This window comes from Ambystoma mexicanum, chromosome 6q, assembly GCF_040938575.1.
Source record: "Ambystoma mexicanum isolate Mex_15411 chromosome 6q, UKY_AmexF1_1, whole genome shotgun sequence".
NCBI lineage: Eukaryota > Metazoa > Chordata > Amphibia > Caudata > Ambystomatidae > Ambystoma > Ambystoma mexicanum.
The window spans coordinates 843,323,811-843,340,859 of NC_090937.1; positions in this window are offsets into that span (position 1 = coordinate 843,323,811).

Consider the following 17,049-nt stretch of genomic DNA (forward strand, 5'->3'; position numbering starts at 1 on the left):
TATACTCTTCTAATTTAATATCATGAACATTGTGCGTGGCAGTTAGGACGTGAACATGTTTGAGAATGTTATCGTTACCGCAGGAATCTACAAATGTTTCATTACCATGGGGATCGGCTTACCCGGAGATGAAAACAGAGAAATTATTGCAGGAATAGGAAAAGGGAAAAAAATCACTTGTACAGTGGTTTAGACCTGCACATATCAGATTTACAAGGCAGTTGGTAATGGATCTTTTGGAAGAATTGGTGCACCATGTACAATGGACCTAACCAAAGCAAGTGAACACAATGGGAACAGCCTTGGCCGATGCACCCTGATATTATCGGCCACGGCTAATAGCTCATCAGAAATGGCCAAAGGGGGGTGTATCTGAGGTCCAGTAGGCCAGAGGCATTGGCCTACACTCTTTTAAAATCATTCGTACAGCTGGGGGACATGGAAGAAGTGCTAACAGTGACACAAGAGCAAATGAGCCACACAGGGAAGAGAAGGATAATGATGATGGTGAAGAAGTTCATGAAGCATCCAGTGGGTGTGGGTGTGGTGGTTCTTTACAACAGCTGGAACTATATCCAAAAGCTTAGGCTACCCAAGTGTGCTGCACTGAATGGCAGTCAAGGTAAACTAAGGCAGTATGTTTTTGGAAGGACATCCATACACCTCCACACCCACACTTTCAATGCAGCTGCTTCACGAAAGACTATTCCTTTCAAGTGATGTCCAATTCCTTCTGTGGACATTAGCATAACTTCTGATCAGTTCTCCAGAAATCACTGTCAGGTAGTTAAAACCCCACTGTTACTCATTGTTCAAGGTGCTAAAAACCCAAGCAATACTAAAAACAACAGACATTCTTCTGAAGTCCCTAATTAGATACATGTTACCTCAGCATCTCTTTCCAGATATTGAGGAGCCATAACAACTGTCAAAACACACACACACTTTTCTGGAACCCAATGTAAATATTATTTCTTTTCTCCAGCAAACTCAACTTAGAATAAAAGAAAGAAAGCATTGTGCAGGTAAAAACGAGGAAGAGGAATACACTCACCATCCACTAAAACATTGTATAGAAAATGTACAAGTAGAAGAAGAACTAACTCTAATCTTGCAAAGTACAAGCACTCCAACCATTTTGTTCTTAAACAACATGCAACCATTAACGCAATTAGTTTAAAAATCTAGAAACAAAACTAAGGAAAAAGGGGAATGTCAATGGATATAATGTCTGCAACTTTAGTGTGACTGAGGGGTAGCACGCTACCAGAACGGAACAGTACTTCAATCAAGAAGCCTACAATGAATAACCAAGAAATCAGATTGCAAAAGATACACATTGTAACATCTATGAGATGGTGACAGTAACCATTATAAAAAAAGAAACTTTCAACCAAAAACCTTTGGAAACAAAAATGTTACCATACAAGACATTACACCCAGTATGAAAATGGTCCTGAGCTCAATCTGCAATGTGCAGCAACAGTAGTTCAAATGCTGATTACGTCTAAAATAATACGTAACAGTAAAAGATTCCTGTACAGTGAGCAATCACATCACAAAATGTGGACATTCATTGAGCTGCTCTTCAGGAGCATCCTGTAAGAGCATCTTTTATCATATCAAAATGTTAGCAGCACACTACTCTACAATGGACACTCTTCTGTGTAAACTGCACAGTGGTAAACGTCCAGTTCTAGAATAACACAAATGAAATGAAACTCTGCAGAGTGGCAAGCACAAGAAATCCTAAACCAAATAAATAACACACAAAATAAATATGTTATATGTTATAATATTTCACCACTTGGAACTGTACTGGAAGGACCGGAGAAAGTATTCCTAGTAATCTGGAACCCTGTAATGGGAGCTTACAATTGAGGCTGAAAGAGAAACAAATAGCTTTTCTGAGTACGAAGTATCAGCAAGCCAAAGAAAGATGGGGAAAAAGTGGAATGAAAGTATTCAACTACAGCCCTTCTTTTAAAGTATATAACGCTCCCCAAACCTCAGGCAAATAACCTGTAAAACCAAAGACTCATGTCTTCAATGAACTATTAGTAGAAAAAAGGCATCTGGTTAGACAAAGCAAGAGGGTGGTTAAAAAGACAAAAAATCCATCTCTAATAACAAAAGCAATCAAGCTTGAAAAAGAATATAAAACATGGATACGGCAGGAGAGAGCCAACTTATATCAAACTGATGCAGAAGAAATGTTATGCACTTTGAGCGGTTGCCAGTCATTTGGTCGACTACAAACTGGTCGAATGCAATTTGGTCGACGCCATTTGGTCGAAAACCAAATGGTCGAATTTTTTTTTATTTTTTATTTTCACCCCTTTTTTGGTTTTTTTGGGGGGGGTCCCCCCCCCCCAACCCCCTTTTTTTCTTTTTTTTTTTTTGACACGAAAACCCACAAAACATATATAAATAAAAAAAAAAAGAAATTCGACCATTTGGTTTTCGAGCAAATGGCGTCGACCAAATTGCAGTCGACCAGTTTGTAGTCGACCAAATGACTGGACACCCTTTGAGAAACAAAAACTTCAGGGCTTTCTGGACACTGATTGAGCCGAAACAGTAATCAAGTAACTACATTTGACAATAATGTGTCGGAAAAAACCTGGAACACCCATTTCAGGGAACTATATAAAGCACCTGAAAATAAAGGCCTCAAGAGAAGGACACCTGCCAAAGTGAGATGGAAGATCGCTTGGGATAAGAAAACCACAGAAGAAAAGATAAAAAAGCTAAACGACTCACGAGCACCGGGACCTGACGGGATAACGAATTACCATCTAAAATAACACGCGGAAGCCTGGGCAATCCTGATAAGTGAGGTGTTCCAGGACTGTGTTGCTTGCAATGATATTCCACTAACATGGAAAAAAGCTAATGTCATATCGATCTTCAAAAAAGGCGACAAGACTGATCCAAAGCAATGCCGCCCAATAGCCCTTTTGGACACAATTGGCAAGATTTTCAGCTCTTTAGCACTGGAGGCCTTCCAAGAATGGACCCTGGCCTCAGAAAACTACGACCAACTACAGCGTTTTTTTTTCAGGGACTGGGCACCTCAGTCAGCAAGCTTTTGACCAGGGTAAACAGGGATACCCTGTGGAAGAAACTGAAACAACGGAGCTGGCCGAGCTCAATTCTTCAACCTATTCAGTCCCTATACTCACATACCTCTATGAAAGTCAGATTAAATAAAGCTGGTCTCCTATCAGAAAATATCAAAACAGCTCGAGGAGTCAAACAAGGATGCCCATTAGCGCCAGCCTTGTATAACTTATATTGCTGATTATAGTGAGTCTCAAGACTTAATACGATCTTTTTGCCCGTCATTGGGAAATATGAAAATCCTGAAAATGCTTTATTTGAATGACATTATATTGCTAGACCAAACGCCTGTCGGACTACAAAGACAGATGGACAATCTGAAGGTCTACTTGAGCGAGAACAACCTGGAACTCAATGAAACAAAAACAAAGGTAATGTCGTTTGGAACTAAGGGGCAAGGAAAAAAGACTCCTAAAATGTTTCAGAGGGCAAAATACTGGCGAACGTGACTGGCTTTAAATATCTGGTGATCATATTGAGCAATAGTCGTCCAGAAATACCAATGCAAGAACATCTAAGAAATAAGATGAGATCTCTAATATTTCAGACAAAAACCATGAACAGAAAGTTTGGCCGATTTTCACTCATGTCGGCTCTGAAATTTTTCAGAGCAAAAGTGACTCCAACCATGGTCTAATGGAACCGAAGCAATGCCATCAATCCCTGACTCCATTTGGTCCAAGTTAGAGGGCCTATTTCAGTGTGACATATTGAGTCTGCCTCATTCAAATTCAATGGTACTGATTCGAAGAGAACTGAGCTTGTCATCTCTGAAAGTAATTGTCGAAAGAAATGGTTTGATGTTAGAACGAAAGTTAATACAACCTAACTCAAACCGAATGCTGGAGATAATGAACAGAGCTATGATGAACGGAGAAAGCCATACCCTGACAGCATGGAGACTAAAGAACAGGAGCCTATTGGAAAAAGTTGGTAGCTAGGAGGAGGAACTAATTTCAAACCCAGTGAAAGTAAACAAGAAAATACTAGAAACGGATTGGATAGAGACTCTGAACGCAGCAGAGAAAAGCATCTTGACAAAGGATTTCCCACACAACCCAAAAAGAATAAACAAGATTTCACCATACCTCATAAAACTCCCAAATAAAGAATTAAGAACAAGTTTCATGAGATTTAGATTGAATCTACTCAGTACAAATGAGATTTTAACAATCAGGAAACAGGCGGACTCAAACAACTGCCGTTTCTGCACTCAAGACAACCAGGTTGAGACGAGAAAGCACCTTGCCCTATCATGTACAGGTCTTGTGAAGGAAAGATCGAGATGGTTAGGCCACCTGTTTAGAGACTTACATGTTTACGATGAACAGGAGTGGGGGCTTCTTCTGACAAGTGGAGAAAAGACAAACTGGGTTATCGCAGTAGTAGGATTTTTCAAAGTGACAGGCCTGGACGTGCAGACGAAAAATAATGAACCTGATGGGAATTGAATCAACTTTGTCCACGAAAAACTCGAAGAAAGTAGGAATTACATACCCAACGAACTACTTAGTTGACGAACTTGAGAATTGATTTGAATTGCTTGCTTGTTTTTGTAAACATTGTTAACACAATTAAATCAAAATAAATACAAAAATTACATATATATGTTGGTACTGAAGTGGAACAAGAAAGCGTAACTGACTCACAAGGTAGTGATCAATAGTTTCTAATCAGTACCTTTCTTTCCAAATGATATAAGAAAGACATAGCAAGGTTTCAGAGCAGCTCTGATTAAATGTCAGACTAATTATGTGTCTCCTGCCATAGAACCTTTAACAGGCAAGGTACAAAAGCAATAAACATGTGCCTCAAATGTGAAGCCAACGACTAATGAAAATATTTTCAATTGGCTGCGTACCTAACAGCAGATAATAAATTAGATAAACAAATACCTTATTGTTATGCACATATTGCAATAAGCTCGGAATGCACGGGTAAGTCCCCATTGAACAAGACCAGTGCCTGACCCGGTATTGGAGGCAGCCATGGCGCAAATAGCGCCATGGCTACCTCCAATCTTGGAATGAGACCCTTGGTCTACCTATCAGTCATAAGCTTAAGGGGGGGGGTTATTGATAATTTTAAAGAAATTACAAAAATGAAAGAAGTAAGACTGATAAAGGCATTCTTCTATTATAAGGGAGGATACTCAATGGAAGTGCTAATCAAGCTTTATACAACTTGGATTGTGTCAGGTATAGTTTACGGGCTAGAAGTGTGCCTATACAAGGAAGCGAGGTGGCTTCATAAGATTCAATGTGAGATTTGTGGATATTTCTTGAATCTTCCTTCATATGTTTCTATTGAAGCTATCTCCTGTGAACTCGGACTGTCATCACTAGAAACAGCTTGGAGAATTGCAAGAGGCAGAGGGTGGGGGTATATCTCTCTCCTCTGCTGAGGCCTCCCTCTGGAACAGCCTCCCTGCCTCCCTCAAACTTGAGCAGAACCACCTAAGGTTCCAGAAGCAACTCAAGACCTTCCTTTTCCCTTCTGCTTTCTCTCCCCTGCTGATGTACCTTAACGGGCACCTGGCTGCTGCGCTGCTTCTGGTCCCCCATGCACTTAGGGACTGTAGCTGAAACCCTACAGTCCCCTGTCTCCTTGCACTTACTTGAGCTAGCCTCCCGGGCTGCACTAACTTGAGATTGCTTACTGGACTCTCCCTCCCCTCACAGGTATGGGGGAATGCCTGTACCCACAATAAAACAGCTCACAGGGTGGCTCGATTTCATTTTCTTTTCTAGTAGACACTGGGGCTACTTGTTCACATATACAAGAGGATAAATATCCAATGTCGGGAATTGTCATGAATGCTTAAGGGTTCTCTGGAGCTACGAGTCCAGGTCCTTTTACTGATGAAATAACAGTCTTATAGGAGAGTGTGACATGTCTGTTTCATTGTTGTATTCACGTCAGACACCACTTAACATTTTAGGAAGAGATTTGATGACAAAACCTAACATGACGATTTCATTTACTGACAAGGGGATAATGTGTTCCACTCCTGGAATACACTTGTTTTTTTTTAAAAAAAAAAATATTTGATATAGCTGTCAAAACACAGCCTTTCAAAAATTAAACTAAACAACATATTATTCACAATATACAAAATACAAAATATATACAATTTATATCACATAATATAAAAAATATTGATTTAAAAGCTCTCTTTTAAAACACAACAAACAAAAGTATCCTACTACAAGCAGACCCCCTCCTTCACCAGAGGAGCAGGAGCTCCCCTGGACCCTGCAGGAGCAGTGGTCTCCCTTTCCTGGATCCATCCTGAATTGCCCTCGAATTCGGGTAAGCATCATTATTCCGTGCGAGATTCATTTTTTCTCGCTGCTAATTGCACCACTGATCCGCCGACCTGCAAGAATATCTACACAGCCTGCATGTTTTAAAATTGATGCCAACAGCTGCTGTGTTTGCCCCTGCCACCATCAGCCACCACGAGGTTTTTACACTTCCAAGATGGCCGCCCGCCATGTCTCAAGGAACCCCAGTGCCTAACTGAGCACAGCTGACTGTCCTCGCATCCGATTGGCCATTGAGCCACCTTAAGCAGCCTATCGCCAGCCGGTAGGCGAAGCCGGCCCACTCCCAGCAAGGCCCAGGATAATAAGGCCAATACCTGTCTTCACCTGTCCTCAGCCTTCCTCGCCATTCGCCCAGACCCCCTGCCGGATTCCAGACCAACCACAACGGTAAACGCCACTTCGCTTACGCAGCCCGTGGTTAAATTGAACTGCTTTGATTCTTGAAAAGGCTTTGTTACCACAAGCTTCTTAATGCCATTCTCGTGCACTCATGCCTTATTGCATGATGTATCTGTGCCCAAAGATACTTCAAACTGCATATGTTGCTCCCCTTGCTCCTAATCCATGCACAGCATCAAGCGCAACTCCACACATACCTCTGTCCTCCCCCCCTTCGCAGCCATTCTGTCGACAACGCTGCCCGTAGGTTTAGATTTGCAACGTTGCATCACTCTCTACTGTAAACACTTTAGCATCATTTTTATGCTCTGCATGCTTGGCCGCACCTACCTCTCTACCCAACCTGATCTACATGCTCTCCATTGAACTTCTGTACTGCCTTTACCACTAGCCTTACACTATGACACTCGCTAACTCTTGAACCTAGGTGGCTGCACCTATTGTTACCTCATCTTGCTATGGTCCCCCATGATGAATGTCTTGTGTGCTGCCCGAGATTATAGTCTATAGACCTGAGCCATCTGCAGCCATTTATAGGATCCTGCTATGCTACGATGCTGCTGGCCTGCTATGCATACTCTCCAAGCCGCACTAGGTCAGCCCTCTCTGGGGTTATTTCTTAATTGACCCTGCCGCAGCAACCCTAATTGTGTTGTGCCTTAAGGTCGCTTGCAGACCATTCAATTGTGTTGTGTCTTAAGGTCGCTTACAGACCATTCAATTGTGCTGTGCCTTAAGGTCGCTTACAGACCATTCAATTGTGTTGTGCCTTAAGGTCGCTTACAGACCATTCAATTCTGTTGTGCCTTAAGGTCGCTTACAGACCATTCAATTGTGTTGTGCCTTAAGGTCGCTTACAGACCATTCAATTGTGTTGTGCCTTAAGGTCGCTTACAGACCATTCAATTGTGTTGTGCCTTAAGGTCGCTTACAGACCATTCAATTGTGTTGTGCCTTAAGGTCGCTTACAGACCATTCAATTGTGTTGTGCCTTAAGGTCGCTTACAGACCATTCAATTGTGTTGTGCCTTAAGGTCGCTTACAGACCATTCAATTGTGTTGTGCCTTAAGGTCGCTTACAGACCATTTCAATTGTGTTGTGCCTTAAGGTCGCTTACAGACCATTCAATTGTAGGTTAAAATTGCATTTAGTGATATGTTTCTAGTCGCTAAAATGGAACTTAGAACCTAGCTATGTTTTTAGTTGCATTCTACAACTGCATACCTTTAGTTTAAAGCTGAATCTAGCTGTGCCTCGATTCGCATGCCGCAACTCCCTATCTTCAGGTTAATAGCGAAAGCTATATCTAACTGTGCTGCTATCTGCGCACCTGACTTAGTCAGCTAGCATGTACTTTCCAAAACCAAACATACTAAGTATCACTGCACTAGATAGGACAGCTAAGTTACCTCTCTACGCTGCCTCCCTCATCATATTTGTGGTATTATCACTCTCCTACCTGACCATGCCTATTTCTCAACAAACCATTGGACCTACAGTAAACCAATATCAAGATGATACTACCACATACAGGGCCTGTAGTACCACAGACAGAAACCTCAAACTTCGTGCTCGCCTACCAAAATTGTACGAACTACCAGCAAAGCAAATTGAACAAATCAACTTCCTAAAAATGAACATACAGCCGAAAACCACTGCAGAACACACTAGGAAAGCTCAAATCCCTAAAAGACCCACACAAAAATGCTCCAAACCTACCATTATAGCAAGCACCATGCTCACTAAACATCACCTCAAAGGTGCACTCATAAATGCTAGGTCCCTAGTCGCTCATGCTACAGAAATCTCAGATATTATTTTCGGACACCACCTAGACTTCCTAGCCATATCAGAATCATGGCTTCACGATGCAGCAGGTCCCGCCCTCTCCTTAGCAGTTCCCGACAATTATACCATCATACGAGCTGACAGACACACCTCCCGAGGCGGGGGTCTAGCCATTATTGCCAAGATCAGTCTCGACATAAGAGTCTCCACATCCCCCATCACAAAATCTTGTGAAAGCCTCTCGGTCAAAATAGCCACCGCCAGCTCCCAAACATTAAACATTGTCCTGCTCTACAGACCTCCTGGTCCTATTGGAACCTTTGTTGAGGACCTCTCCACCACCCTGTCCAACAATTTGAAAAACACCTCCCAAACTATAGTGCTAGGAGACTTCAACCTAGGCTACAATGATATTAAAGACAGCCAATCCACAGCTACTGCTCTGATCCTAAAAGAGCTGGGCTTTGCCCAAAGAGTCACCTGTCCCACTCATAATAAAGGTCGCATCCTTGACTGGATAGCTGATCACAACTGTGGAGTAACCATTACAGACACTATTCCCCAGATCTGGACGGACCACTTTCTATTTCTATTTACAGTAGATACTAACTTAGCCACAGCCAAGTCCACACCTGCCCCTCCTATACCCACGAGGAACAAAAAGCTAATAACCACGGAAAAATTGTTGCCAATCATACTACCCCAACTAAACTCGCTCCCAGCTAACACGGAGCCTAATATGCTAGTTGATCAATTCAATGAAACTATGAACTCAGCCCTTGATCACATAGCACCGCTCAAATTACGGACTAGTAAACCGAAAAAACATCTCAACTCATGGTTCACCCCCCACCTAAAAAATCTCAGGTTAACCAAAAGAAAACTAGAATCCAAATGGAGACTTACTCCTACAGTAGAAAACAAACTAAACCTTGCAAATATATCATCCCAATACAAAAAAGATATCCTACTAGCCAAACAGGAAACATACAATACCAGAATATCCCAATCTAAATCAAGTGTCAGAGAACTGTTCAGTATCTTGAAAGAGCTGGAAACACCCATCATTCCCCAAGAAAACTGCACCAAGGACAAAAAATGGTGCTCAGACATTCAGTTTGCCCTTACCAACAAAGTAGTCAACCTACAAACTAAAATCGCCTTCAAAAAAGCATCTCTCACACCTCAGGACGCTCTAACCCCAGCACCCCTACTTAAATCTAAACAAATAACACGTTTCTGCTTCTCCAAGGTATCTACCATTGAAGTTGAAAAAGTGATCCTGGGACTTAAACCATCCAACTGTAAAGGTGACCAATGCCCTGCCCAATTAATTAAGGATGCTGCGAGAGAACTATCGCCATTCATAACTAAACTCATCAACTCATCCTTCACTACCGGCATTGTACCGAAAAATCTTAAAGAGTCGTGGGTCCTGCCACTCCTAAAGAAGCAAACCCTCGACCCTGCCATTCCCACCAATTTTAGGCCTATCACGACTGTGCCCTTTCTTCTAAAAATTTTAGACAAAGTGGCATACATGCAAATACAAAATTTCCTTGAATCCAACCACCTGCTCGGAACCCACCAATCTGGATTCCGTCACCAGCATGGAACAGAGACTGCCCTTATCGATCTCAAGGCCCAAATAGATCAATGTAGGGACAATGGCCAAGCAGCCTTACTCCTCTTGCTAGACCTCTCAACAGTGTTCGATTTAGTCGACCATACAGTCTTATGCAGCCACCTAGACTCTGCTGCTCACTTCTCTAAAGAGGCCATGTTATGGATCAAATCCTTCCTGAATAACCGCACCATGAGAGTCTTCTCTCCATCAGCCTCAGCTGACCCGATCCCTATAACGTGCGGTGTACCCCAGGGATCTTGTGTATCACCAACCCTCTATAACATATTCACAAAGCCGCTCTTTGACAAAATGGATCATCTGGGTATCGCCTACACCAACTATGCAGACGATACCCAGATCCTCCTTCCGCTTTCAGGAGATTACGTCGTGGATCTGGCTTTAGTGAATAAAATTCACAGCATCGTTCAGGCATGGATGGCCACACACGGCTTATGCCTGAACGACGACAAAACTGAGCTCATAATCCTAGGCACCCCGACATACATAACTAAACTTAACACTGACTATGCCAGCTTCATTATCGATGGGAACAATATCAAAGTAGCAAAGGAAGTCAAGACCCTAGGCTTTTACCTTGACGCCACCTTAAACTTTGGCAAACAAGTCAACTCCCTAGCCTCTTCTACAGCATATACATGCAAACTCATTAGAGCCAGCAAGCAATTCCTCTCTACAGACAGCTGCATCACGCTTGCCAGAGCCCTTATACTGTCCAAACTGGACTACTGTAATGGTCTCTACATTGGGGCTAACAAACAGACTATCCAAAAAATCCAGGTCCTACAGAATAATGCCCTGAGAGCCGCGCTTAAGATCAACAGGAAAGAGCATATCTCCTCTATAAGAAGAGAATATAAATGGCTATCCACTCAGGACAAAATCCAACTCAAAATTGCCTCCCTTACTCACAAGTGCCTCAATAACATGGCACCACCCTACCTCATGGACAGGCTACACTTAAGAACCTCACCTAGACCAACAAGAATGGTCAATGTGAATTGCCTCTATGTCCCTCGCTTTAAACATGCCACTATTGGAGGACATAGCTTCGCAGTCAAAGCAGCACAGCTTTGGAACTCCCTACCACATGACATAAGAGAACCCCAGCCCTTTGCGAAATTCAGGCAGAATTTGACCAAGTGGCTGAGAGCTAATGACATCTAACTAATCCGACCTGCTTGACCTGACTGTCCCTACTAGCGATCCACCTGCATGCCCCAGCTCTGATACCACGTTCTGTATTTTACACCATTGTATATTACTGTACTTATTCCACTGTATATCACCTCCACATTGTTAAATATTCCTGTACCCTTATCACCTCTTGTCTGGACTTAGCTCCAGCCCTGCTCATTCTTGCTTATCGTATACTGCATTATGACCATGCACATGTACCTGTATATATTTTATTTATTGCAGAATGTACTATGATTATGTAGATGTACCTGTAACAAAGTTGAGCATATTCTTGTCTTGTGCGCCCTGATGCTCCAGGGCTTGGCGCGCCCTACAAATAATAAACTAAACTAAACTAAACTAAACTAAACAAAATCATCTTAGATCCATAACACTTCTCATGAATGTTACTATTTACAACCAGCTCACTCATTCACCTATGTCGGGAGGTTTTAGTATAGTAATTTCCTGTTAGCCAACATTAGATACCTATCAAATACAGTTTCCAATACTAAGCAATTTCTGAAACACCAGGTTTGATACAGTCCTTTAGGGTTAGTGATTTGATGAACATTAATATTGCTATATTCATTTTGGCTAATTGACTATGATATCATTTTTCCCATAGTACCTCATGGTCTACAACAATGTTCATTAAACATATGTTTGAGAAATTGGCATCTTTTCACAATTAAGGCAGGGCATGCAACAATTAGATGTTTTAATGTCTCAAATTGCAGTGGGACCTTACACAATCTGCAATCACCATTCATGGTCATTTTGCCCATTGCACAAACTTCATTTGTTAGAAAAACATTCAGTCTTATTCTTAAATATCCAAATCTATTTTTTGGATCTGGAAATTGTACCAAACAATGCTCTATTGTATGTAATTCCTTGATTGCATAAGCCTGGTTCTTCAATATCCTCAATTTCACACAGGCATTTCTGGTCTTGATCCAATCAAGGAGCCACAATTTCCTTTTAGCTCTTTCTGGATTGTTTATTAGGAGGTCCTTCTTAATGCCTGCTTCGTTCATTATGGGATTTAGCCATTTTCGTCAATTAGCGATTGTATTACTATCTGCATTTAGCATACATTGTCCCATAACAAACATCACACTATTTCCTTCAATCACCATGAGATACTTGCAATATAAAGACAAAACGTTCCATAAATAAATTGCATTAAAAAGCACCATCCCCATGTCATGCCGTATTAGGCAGACTGACACAGTCAAAGGTACACCACAAATAGTTTTCCAAAAACGACCTTCCATTTTGATCCATATATTCTTAGCTATAATATCGCGAGTTTCAGTCGCATAGGTGAGAATGGGAATGACCTTTTGTTTATAAAACGTCATCGCAGGCATAATGGAAAACTTGCCATATTTAGCTTGTAAGATTTTTGTTTGGGATATACCAGTTGACAATTTTTGATTGTTACAAGACCCTTACAGAGGGCTTATTGCAAAACCCTACTTACCTCTACCACCTAAGGTCATTAGGACAAAACCTTTATAATATGCAAAGAGAACAGAACAAATTCTAAATAAAATTCACAGGAAAAGAACATTCTGTTGTCCCTCAAAACACAAAAGTCTCAAAGATACAAAAGTACATATTTTATTAGAAATACACATCAATTATTATTGTTAAAACAAATAGTGTGTTCATAGAACAACCCTATAACCATGTCTATACATAGATGACAATAACGTACAACATAAAATTGAAAATATAAGACATGGAACATTAACATTAACCTAGTATTGCACAACCAACATGAAACATAAAAGAATCCAAACAAAAGGATATTTAAACATCACAACTACCTACCTTCATTGCAATACTAGGTTAATGTTCCATGTCTTATGTTTTCAATTTTATGTTGCACATTATTGTTTTAGCAATTGTGTATTGTGCTGAGGATTTTTATCTATTTTCACACATGAATGGGACAGTCATGACAAAAGTGCTTACACAGAGGACTACATTGGTGGTACAAGCCTCTCGCAGATTACAGTGGGATTTTAGACCCAGTTATGAGAGGACACTTTCCTTGCAAACAGTAATTGGCAGCCACTGCGTAAGCAATTGAGAGGTCTACAAGTATTGCTATGGGCTGCTCTATCACTCCCTTCATGGAGCATGCTGAGTTTGCCATTTTAGAGAAACCCAAAGGTAAATTGACATCTCAGAGGACCTTAGCCTTTGAAATAATGATTTTGATTCCAGCGATCAAAATTATCAGATGTAATATAGTGAATCCTGCCATATATGTAGCTGAGCCAGTACCAGAAGGCAATCATGTGCATGACTGTGCAAATGATGTTACCTTGTGTGAACGAAAATGATTTACCAGGAGGGGAAATTCTCTTTATTGATGGATCATCAAAAATTGATCAGACTAGTAGAGAAAGGCATTTTGGCGCAGCTGTAGTAATGCATAGATTAAATGGGGAATTTGAAATTGTAGCTAGTGCAAGGCTACTGTCTCACTTTGTAGCGCAAGTGACAGAATTGGTAGCGCTTATTGTCGTACTTCAGAAACACGAAGGGCAGGCAGTGACGGTGTACAGTGACTCGTCTATGTGATGTCAACCGTACATGCAGGGCTAGTGCGTTGGAAAAGGAGGGGCTACCTCTGTGTGGACGGCCCTCCAGAGCAGCACGCATCTTTATTGGACAGGTTTATTAAGGCACTACTACTCCCAGTAGCCATGGCGTCATTAAATGCGCTGCTCACACTAAGCAAACAGATTTTATTTCTAACAGGAACGAAACCGCAGATGCAGAAGCCAAAAAGGTTGCATATTCCCCTGATATCTCAAGTTTCAACACTCCCAAAGACAAAGACAAAGTAGTCACGATTATGGTAATGCAAGTAGGGTTTAATCATTTGCCAAAAACCCAATTAATGGAGATTCAAGGGAGTGCACTGCAGGAATAGCAAGAGTTATGGAAATGAAGGGGGTTTTCTTTATCCCCCACAGAAACTTTATGGCGACAGGATAGTACTGGAAAACCAGTTATGCCAGTAGCATTATTAAAAGTGGCGCTTGACAGTTGCATTTCCCTGGGCAAGTAACTAGAGAAAGTTACACGGTTTGCAGAAGACTGGTTCATTCCAAATGTGTTAGAGCTTGTTGCATTCTTTGTATTGAATTTCATCTTGTGTCAAAAGTTTACGGCTGGGCATACACGGAGAACGATTAGAGGGGTAATACCTCGACCAAATTGACCTATTCAGAATTTAAATATTGACTATGTTGACATGCTGCAAGTATGTAATGGATACAGGTATCTGATAGTGGTGGTGTTTCCCTTCTCTAGGTGGATCGAGGCAGGTTCGTGTGTGCACCCTGATGCCACTTGCACAGCAAAGGTTTTATTACGTGAAGTCTTTCTAAGATGGGGTGTGTGTGAAGTGCTGACATCCGATAATGGGCTACATTTTGTTCATGAAGTGTTCCAATAGAAAGGATTATTATTGAGTATTACACACAAGTTTTCTGTTGCTTATCACCCGCAAGCAAACAGAAAAATCTGAGAGACTCAATGGCCTTCTTAAAGAAAGGATTGCAAAAATAAAGCTAACTTCAAAGAAGGGATGGCTATATTGCCTGTCCTTAGCTTTATTTGTCCAAAGGAATCAGCCTGGTTCCGACCACCACCTCATCCAGCACAAACTAGTGACAGATAGACAAATGAGAACGCCTCTTACAACTACATCGACGAGTAGAAGTGATGCGCAGAGTACAGCAAAACTGTTAGGTTATGAGCTGCACAGTTTTTTGACATGTATGACTTCTAGCATCTTTCTCATTTCAGACCAACTGAAGCATCAGAGGGGTCGGTATCAGAACACAGATGAGATATTCCAGCAACCGAATCTCCTGAAGTTTTATCGGCACCTAAATTGTTTGTTGGGGACAACGTTCTGATTAAAAAATTCACCCGAAAGTATCATGAGCCACGTTTTAATGGCCCCTTTATCATTGAAAATATAACTCACTCAGCAGTAAATGTCCAAGGCAGGCGAGCTTAGCTTCACTTGAACGATGTGAAATTGTACAACGGCGAGATTGTTCCTCCTTCTCCTACTGTTGCCGATCCAGAAGCAAGAAAAGAAGAAGAATTTCAGCATGTGTAGACTAGATTGATGACGAAGAAGAAGGGCGACAAACCAACAAGCTGTTAAATGCAGAGTTTGCATTTGGACTCTGACTCATTTGGACACTCCTTATAGATATTATATTGGGAGTGAAAATCTCTGCTGAGAGTCACAGGAATCTGAACTTTAGAAATTACATGGACATGTTAAGGTTATGCATAAACAGCAGTTCCTAGTTAAGAACTGAACACAAGAGCAATAGCCTGAGTCCTTTCTCACTGAATATTTAGTTGGTTAGCCCCATGATCCTGACTGATGGGGATGTATACAAGCTTATATTTACTGTGTTTGTATTTATTCTTCAAGCTTATACTGCTCTGTCAGAAGAAACGTTGATGTTTGCACATTTTACAGGATCCTATAAATGGCCCGTGATTAGGAGGTTGCCAATTGTAATCATTGAGCATATACTGCAACACCAGAAGACATTGCAATTGCAGGAGTAAAGATGTGTTTTCTTTTCCTTAATGATCACAGTAGAAATGAGATATGATGAGGCAAACATGATTTTAGGGAATGAGCAACCACGACCAGTACCAGGATGGTGAGAGAGGTGGATGTCAATAGTCTTATGCATATTGTCTGCATGTACAATTTCTATTTTTGTCTTTCTGTTTCTCATGGTTCACACTCTCCATTTCATTGGTCCAAATAAGGAAAATATCTCTTTGATACTCCCGGGAACTACGGGAACTACTTCTGATTTGTTTATTCCCACTGAGGCAGAGGCCTTTATGATCTCCCCCCCTTGGAGAACTGCTTTTGACTTGCTTCATGAGTATTACACAAGTCGTGCATTGGGGAGACATAAGAGAAATTCAGAGGAAGATAATGAAGGGATAAACACTTATCTAGATAATACAGCACACCTGGGTAATAACATGTAATAACATGAAAAGGATGGGAGAGAGAACATCTAAGGAGGGTTGCTAGGTGTGTTCCCTAATACCTTATGCTTTAGAAACCTCTGAAATATTCATAGCCACAGAAGTATCAGTGAAAAAAAGCACATTGCCTGTCACATCTCACACTTTAACTGACAAGAGGACAGTTCCAAGCAGAACAACATTCATGGTGTGGATGAATAAAGCGAAATATCAAAGAGAAGACAATTATGTGCAAGATTTAAAGACAAGAGAGAAGCCAGAAACAAGGCATCAAATAATAAAATATGAACAGCCTGGAATTAATGGAGCTGGAATCAAGATTGAAGAAAACATGATTCTGCAATGCAAAGATAAGAATGGGAAAGAAGTACAAGAATGTTAGGAAAGAGGTCAACTACAAATCAAAGGAACAGTGCTTAAACACGAAGGATGGGCTGATGGACTGGTTGTGGGCAGAGCAACAGCATTAACCGGACATTGGGAAACAGTTGTGGTAAATGCAGAAAAAGCATGCAAAG